This window comes from Fukomys damarensis, unplaced genomic scaffold (genome assembly GCF_012274545.1).
Source record: "Fukomys damarensis isolate Sample0158 unplaced genomic scaffold, DMR_v1.0_HiC HiC_scaffold_27, whole genome shotgun sequence".
Lineage (NCBI taxonomy): Eukaryota > Metazoa > Chordata > Mammalia > Rodentia > Bathyergidae > Fukomys > Fukomys damarensis.
In genome coordinates, this window is record NW_022900939.1 from 30,264,452 (window position 1) to 30,272,836 (window position 8,385).

General features: G+C 46.3%; 1 long non-coding RNA gene across 1 annotated transcript; it reads right to left on the reverse strand.

Moving 5' to 3' along the window:
* Positions 1–1,209: 1,209 nt before the first annotated feature.
* LOC117283511 lies at positions 1,210–6,057 on the reverse strand. Its single transcript, XR_004514522.1, has 3 exons — positions 5,838–6,057; positions 4,995–5,094; positions 1,210–1,325 (listed from the first exon to the last, which is right to left on the reverse strand). It is a non-coding gene; the product is annotated as an uncharacterized LOC117283511 (long non-coding RNA).
* Positions 6,058–8,385: the final 2,328 nt, after the last annotated feature.

An 8,385-nucleotide genomic window follows, 5' to 3' on the forward strand; every position in this document is an offset into this window, starting at 1 on the left:
AGGGTTTCCAGATGACTCCTGGGCCTCTCCGCTGATTTCTGCCTTTCCAGAGCATCCACGTCCCTCCATGCAGCCTTTCACTATGGGAAAACAGTGATTTCCCTTTTAGATTGTAGTCCCCAAATCCTTATTTTGACAGAATATATTCTTCTGAAAAACAAATCAAAGTAACCACAGCATGTAACCAAATCAATACTTACACAATCCCTTTTGTTCTAAGTGCTTGTCTGATAGGAAATAAAGAAAAAGAACAAGTGGGTTATTAGAGCCAAGGCCGGCATTCTTTGCTGGGGATTGGACCTCCCAACTCTCTCTCGGGAGGCCAGGCCTGAGACCAGGGCTACAGCTTCCCACAGACTGCCTGAGCTCGTACCCTGAAAAGATCTGGTTTGATTTGTTTTGTTTTCCTTTATGTTGCTCTGTGTGTTCAATTACATTATATTAATTACACTCAAATTTCAAGGTTTGGTTTTTATCCTACAATTCCCATTTCCAAAGAGTGTGATCATTGTCTTACTCTGTTTGGGCTGCTATAACAAATTGTCATGACCTGGCTGGCTCACTAATAAAAATTTACTTCTCATAATTTTAAACTAAAGACACTGGCAGATCCAGTGTTTGGTGAAGGTCCTCTTTCTCATTCGTAGACAGCCCCTTTTCTCTGTGTCTTTCTAGGGTAGGAGGGTTGAGCGAACTCTCTGGGGTCTCTTTTAAGGGCACTAATCCCATTGACAGAGGCTTCACCCTCACAACTTAATCAGCTCCCCAAACCTCCACTTCCTATCACTATCACACTGTAAATTAGGGTTTCAAAATATTAATTGATAAAGGAGGGGACCTATTCAAATTTACAGCATTTCACCCTTGGTCCCCAACACTTATATGCTTCTCAAATGAAAAATACATAATTTGTGGGCCCAGTACAAAAATGAAAGAGTAGACTCTGTTCAAAATTGTCAAGAATTTCGAGACAGTGACAGCAGATACTGAACCAAGGGTGGCCCTTTGAAGGCAGGACCCATGTGCTTGTCAGGGTCACTAGCCCAGGAAGCAGCCCTTCTGCTTAACTGTTATGTATCCTTGGTGCTAATTTTTTTCCCCCCTTTGGTACCGGGGATTGAACTCCCGTCCTTGCGCTTGCAAGGCAGGCCACCAAACTGCTGAGCTAAATCCCCAGCCCTAAGTTTTCTGATAAAAGAAATTTGTTGTCATTGTTAATGTTACTTTGGCTCCCGGGAGATGGACATCACACCAGATGCCCACCTCCATATCAAGGCTTCCACTGTCTCCGTTCATCAGAATGGATGTGGCTTCTCTCCTCCAACCTAGAACAAAGCAAATAAGCAAAAACTTGGGTAGATCAAACACTCCTAGCAGATGGCAAGACAAAAAGCCATGTTTTTTCACTCGCTAGGATAAAGGATTTATACCCTAAATGTGAGAGTCTAATAGATAGACATTAATGGAAAAGGGGGAAAAATATGAAAGTGTGAGTCACACACAAAAATGTAAATTAAAACAATGGGCGATCATCTTTCACTTCTTAACCTGGCAAAGATATTTTATGTTAGTAGTAATCAAATGAAGGTGTATCAGTAGCAGAATATATGAATAAGGGAGGAATAATTTAAGAGTCCAGCAACAAGAGATTTGTTGAAGAAGCTGTAATGTATCTGTCATTGTATAATGCCAGCTTTGTAGAGTGTATATCTGCATACAGAAACACATTTATATATAAAATCAAGAACACATTGCATGGCCACTCTACAGTATAAGTATGTAAAGTGATTATTGAATGGGAAGTTATGAGACTTTTTTCTTTTTTCATATCTATGTTGACCATAGAAATATTTCTTCTTTTTTAAATATTTTGGGTGTGAAAGAAGAGAAAAAAATTCTTATTTCAAAGGAAAAGGAAATACAGCAAATACTGTGCCTTTGGAGCATGCTTTGCCTCTTGTACTCTAACTCCCCTGGTACCCCTGCACACCTAGTGTACCTGGTTTACCTGGAGCAAGGGAAGATTCAGAAGGTGGCAGTAGAAGGTGAGTCAGTGGAGAATCTGTGTTTTCCCTGGATTCAGCATAAACACAGAAGATGTGGCCAGAGCTCTGGAAAGTCATATAATCCATTGCTTTTCAAACTCTCCTCTAAAGACCCGAATTTCACACAGCAGAACCACCTCTGACCTCCAAGGAAATCACACTGTGACGATCCTGCATCTGAACCCCATCCCTCTTCCTTTTCCAGACCCGCTTGTCTGCATCGGCTCAGCCGGGTGACCATTAGTCCTGCTACAGAGACTGACTCCCAGGGCAGTTCCACAGTCAGACTGCGCTCTGATCCGGGGACTGGCCCCAGGGAGGCCAGCTATCTGTTAGGATGCAGAGAGCTCAGCCAAGCTGACAGAGGAAGGAAAAACAGAACAAACAGGGGGTCTGCAAACCAAGTGGCCAGCTTCTAGGAGGGCACCAACTGGGCGCACACCCACACAAACCTGGGAGAAAGCTGGCTCCCACCTCACTTTTTGTACCCCTCCAGAACACAGTCTGTGTTCTAGGAACAGCATGCTCACAATAGTTGGTATGAGGAACTTGGGGGTAGGGGGACCCCAGTTTGTATTTCTTCAGCTCACAGGCAGGGATGTTACATCAGGGTTGGATACATCCCTCTGGAGGAGGCAATCTAGGGCAGCTTTGCAACTACAACTTCAAAGGGTATCACTGGGAGGAGACAGCACGTAGCCCTTTGATTTTCCTAGATGGCAAGACCAGAAATGCTCGTCCTCATGGGACGCCTAGAGGGAAACTGGCCCAGAAAGGCTGCACAGTTCTCCCTTTCTTCATGGCCTGCAGGAAATGCCTGCAAAATTCCTGTTTGAACAACCAATTTTATATACTTTCATAAAAGCAGGCACTTGAATGAACAGCCTCCTGCTGTGGCATGCGTTCTTTTGCATAAATTCTAGCTTGGGGCAGAGATGGAGCTCGCAGATCTAGAGCATACCGCTTCATCCTCTTCTCTTCTGTCCTCTGAACTCCTGTTTTTTCTTAATTTCTCTCTCTCTCTCTCTCTCTCTCTCTCTCTCTCTTCTTACTGATCTGCCTTGTGCTCTCTCTCCCTTGAATGTTCGAGTACCCAGCCCAAGCCTCTTGAACATGAATAAGGGCCTGAGTGTTTGAGAGGGAGCTCGAAGGAAATCTCTTCCTCAGACACCACAGGCAACAGAAGAATACTCTGGCTCATAATGTCTTTTCCATAAAGCCCTTGACCAAGTGACTCTCTCTGTCTTAATTAGGAGCCAGAAGCTCTTCAAAATAAATATGGATCTCCGGAGAGGGATAAAGGATGCAGCGTTATCTTTCAGAAATGCCGTGTTGGGAAGTCAAACTGACAGCTTGTCCAAGAAGCAATCAGAGAGGCTGAGAGTGAGGGGCCAGCTCTGGTCTCAGTCTGACTGCTGAGAGATGACTAAGCTTTGGTGTTGGCCCCCTGGCCCAAAGGATTGTTTAGGAGAGGTTACTGATTGCTGAGAATGGCTCTCATTGGTTAGAGGAAAGGGCAGAAATGCGGGCAGTATTTGAAGGGATGTTATTAGTGTGTGTCAAGCAGGAGTGCTTTTATCAACAAGCATCCCCACATGGAAATAGACATGGCTGCAAGGCGATCATGGAACGGACAAAGAAAAACCAAATGTGTTACTTGTAAGCACTGGCACACAGAGTGTGACACACACAGGGCCCGCAACAGGGCTTCTGTCCGGCTGGCCCCTCAGTGGCCTCTGCGGCCATGGCTATCTTGCAAAGAAGGAGGGTAAAGTGCATTTCCCAAGCTCCAGCCCTAGATGCGTCTCTAAGTTTACTTCCCTGAGTGTGCCCTGATGGGTTTGAGAGGGAGGAGGTGGGTCATAAATAAAACATGGTCCCTGGCCGAGCCCTAATCAGCTGCAGCTGCTGCAAGATGAGGCCTGACAGGCAAATTGCACCGTGATGGAGCTTTTCTGGGGCCCTGCCACAGGCGCTGCCCATGTGGGGGCGGGGAGGCAGTCTATTATTAGGGACCGGCCTGAGACGTGAGTCTGCAGAATTCATTGCTCTAGATTAAAACCACATGTGCAGAGGCCAAACCCCTGGGGGGCGGGGGAGAGGCAGGGAGGCTACATTTAGATTTCCTCTCAGCTTGCAAGATGTATCACATATTAAGAGGGTTTTAGGCTACCTGTATAATAAATTTTCTATATTTTTCATCTAAGTTTAAAAGCTGACCGATCCTTTAAAAGTATATGCTCAGTAAGTCACCAGAAAGTGCTGTGGAGCCGATTGTTTAATTAGGACAGCTGAGTCACTTTGGGAATCTGGAGGCTCTGTCTTTGACTGGGGTAAAGAGGGGGTGTCCTGGGCTGCTGGTGGGCTTTGCTTGGGGAATACTCCCCATTCCTGTTTTGCTTATTAAAGAGAATTATAAATCCAGTGGCTTTTGATCAAAAATAATTCCTTTGCAGAGATGAAAAGACGTGAAGATGAAGCTGCAGTCTGGAAAGCAAGATGTGCTGATGGTTGTATTTTAAACCTGCCCCTGGGTCTTAGGCAAACTTTATTAAGCAAATGGTTAGAAATCAGCCTGACCGTTTGAGGCTCTGTAGAGGACGTCTTGGCCTCACATGGAAGCCCATTGTAGGGGAATCAGGGGGTTGTGCCTCCCAGTCCCTTGCAGGGTGGAGGAAAACAGAAAAGAGCTTGAAACACCATGTAAGAGCAAAATATCCTTCTCAAAGCCAAGTTAGAAGATGCTCTTGGATTCGCCCCCTTTGTGACTGGGTCTGAACTTTCCTGTTTCATGTGGTGCATTTTGAAGACACTGTGTGGACTCAGACTGCTTGTGAGACAGAAAAGACTGGGGGCCTAGAGAAGCTGAGCTGTGGCCATATAGCATCCTCCCTCTTGGCCCACAGCCTTGACACTGTCTGTCTCCACAGCACAGGGCCAATACTTTACCCTGAAGCCATCGCTGCACACAAAGCTGGGAGGCATCCATCTTGTTCAGGCCCTTAAACTGTTGTCCAATCTTTCAGATGCCAAAATATGCTGGAGTTGACTGATTAGTGGGGAAATAAAGAATTAGGGAGAGAAAAGTTACATATCAGTTATCCTTTACTGCACAGTAAACTACTCCAAAATTTAATGGGTGAAGATAATGCTGAGTTATTTTACCCAATTCTGTGGATCACTGTGGCCTTTTTACTGTTGACCCAGCTTATATTTGGCTAAAGATGTTAGCATTTTCTGCTGTCCCCTTACATAGAAGAGAGTCACCAAATTTAGGCATTTCACTATGGGAGCAAACACTTCAAAGTGTTTCAACAGTTTCATCCAGGCAAATTTGAAGAATATTCTAGAATAACTTATGTCTTCGTTTATTTAGCAAGCATTTGTCAGAGTCAGCAAGGTCAGAGGAGCTTTTCAGAAGAAATTCTGTCAGTACTGAGTCTGGAAAGACATGCATGGGGCAGTTGCAGAAGCACTGGAGGGAGGCGGAGCACCCTAAGGGACAGAAGATCAAGGGGAAGCAGTGGGTGGGGGCAAGGCTTGTCTTATTTGAGAGACACTAGAAGTTGACCCCACTGGCATTTCTTAAGAACAGGCCACCAGCCACGGAAATGGGTCTTCCCTGAGGATGAAGGGAAGAGCAAACTCAGGAGCATTGGTGCAGGTGACGTCCAGGAGTCAAGGGCGAGAGCGTGGGTGCATGCGGGTGCGTGGTGGGAGGGGAGGGTAGTGCGGGGCTGGGCTACTCTGCAAAAGTGGGCTCCCAAGAGTTAGGGGCTCAGTTTCACTCACCTAATATGAATTTAAGGAGGCTTCTGAGTGAGGTGGAGTGATTCCATGGTGACTGAAAGGCTCAGCCTGTTCCTGGCTCTGTACTTGGTCACCCTTAGACACAGCCTGAGTTTCTCAGATTTCCCTTCTCCTTAGCGTGACTTTCGTCCTCAAGGTTCTCCTATCTCCATCCACGCCTGTGTCCTGAAGTATTCCTCTGCATTTCATATGCCTGCTGTGCTGCCATCACAGCTGCATTCCAGAATCAAAAACAAAAACAAATCCAAAAGGGGAAGGAAGGTATGGAAGTCTTCCCCCTGGTGTCTGTTCATGTCACTGGCTAGAGCTGGTCACCTGTCTATAATGCAAGGTGGAAAGTCTCATTTTATGATTGGCAATAATAACACAAAGAGTAAAACCACACCTCTGCTAAAAAGATGTAAAGCATGCTGGGTAAGGAACCAGCCATTCCTTGACAGAAGACCTGGAACGGGGCGGGGAGGGGAGTGGTCGCAGGAGTTTGAGGGCAAACTTCTTTCCCTTTGTCTTTGCCTGGAGACCCACTTAGGGCAAATGCATACTGTCTGCATGCGGAGCTATTACCTGCAGGTCCATGAGTTGCCCTGGGAAACCTCTACAGCAAGATTCCTTTTCTTCAAGGATAGGAAGGCTGGATCATGGTTTAGTACCATGTTTTTGAGTTGTAGTTTTATAGGGCATCATTAGTTCTTTGTGTTTCCACAGAGGGCTTGTGTATCGATTGTAGGGACACAATCCCCAGAGAACAGACCCATAGCTAACCTTACAGAACTCCTAGGGATGCCAAGAGTGGAAAAGCCCCATTCCGTGCCTGTGTTTTTGCTGCATGCTCTAGTTAATTAAAATGACACAAGATTACTTTGCAAGTCCCATAAAACACATCCTTCCCCTCTTCATCCATAAAACTCATAACACAAGCACAGAAATCAGGGTCAATTTATCTTCATTTGGTTCATTGTCTTTTGAAGTTGTTCCTGAGCCATCAGCCCCTATAAAGTATTGTGAGAATTCATTGTGCTTGAATTTTGGCATTGTTTGGGGGGTGGAAAATAAAACCCCAAAATGTGCTGACTGTGCTAACAAAGAAAAATAAATGTGATAGATGAGGGGAAACTTCACTTGGATTCTTTTCCTGGCAGTTTGTCCAAGTTCATGATTGTTGTTGACTTTAGCCGTGTACAGTGATGGAGGTGAGAAGACTGGCTGACTCATATTTCAACTTTATCTGTGTAAATCTTGTCTTTTAAAAATGGAGCAAGTCTAGCAAAAGCCTCATTGGGGTGGGGGTGAGGTTGAATGGCAGTGAGTTTTGAACCATGTAGGGCTGGAGGTCCGTGGGCAATGGGCTCGGCAGTCTCAGCCCAGCTGGGTGTCTTGCAGCTGTTTCTGAAGTGGTTTGTGCTACACAGGACAGAGTGAGCTAGAAGCTGCCACCATTTGAGGAAGCTTCTCAGAGGCCAACATTGTGATAACAGTTCCCCAGGGGCATACACACTGAGGCAAGACTGGCTACCCCTCTCCCTGCTTTTCCAAGAAGAATAAATAACTCTTTATCCAAGCTCAAGGCTGTGATGTTTATCTCCTGGGTTGTGGAGATATGAAAACAACAACAACAACAACAGCTTCCTGCTCAGTTGAGAAGTTCGAAGCTTAAAACAAAGATTTGGCATTTGTGAGGGGTAGATGTGTCAGCGGAGCCCCTTCTAGGAAGTGTGGCTGGAATTTGAAATCTGGGCCAGCACTGCTCCAAAATGTAGTGCGCTTGTAGAAAACTGGGGGTACAGTAAGGCCGACAGTCAGAAGAGGATAGGCTTGGGACTCCCAGGTTCCAAGAGAAGCGGGTAGGCCAGCCACGCAGGGTGACTCAGAAAGTACCAGCGTGGGTCAGAAGGCAGTAGGAGCTGGAAGAAAAGGTAGGCAAGAGCCTAGCCTTAAGGTCTACAGGAAAGGACAGGCAACGCGGAGCAAGCAGGTTTAGGATTGGCTAGCAGAGTCCTGATTTCACCAGGCTCTAGGGAGCAGGGGCTCCATCTGTCTGTCTGGTGCCCAGTCCTGGAGCAACAAGGGCCATGGAAAGTGGCCCAAAGTATGAGAGTCCAATAAGGTAGGTGGCAGGGCCCAAGCTCTACACTGGTTGGTTTGTATTTAAAAGGCATGAGCTCAGAAGGGGATTTGTTTACTGTCCACAAATTGGCCAGCTCTAGGAACAACTGTCCCTGGAAGGCCAGCAAGGCTGAGGTGTCAAAGCATCAAAATGTAGGCAATCGAAGATACGGCTAATACAGGAGGCAGGAAAGCCACCTGGTGGGGCTGTCTATTGGTGCAGAAACAGAGTACTGTGAAAAGCCTGCAGGCCCCACTGAAGACAGATGTCCAGCTGCTCCTCCTGCAGTGTAAGCACTTGATGTAGGCCCAGGGGTTTGGTAAGAACAGCTCTCCATGGGTTGGGGAGGTGTCTCCGTAGTGGCTGCTCTGTGGAGCCAGATCTTTGAATCCTAGATAAGCCTGTCTGGCCAACTATACACCCAGC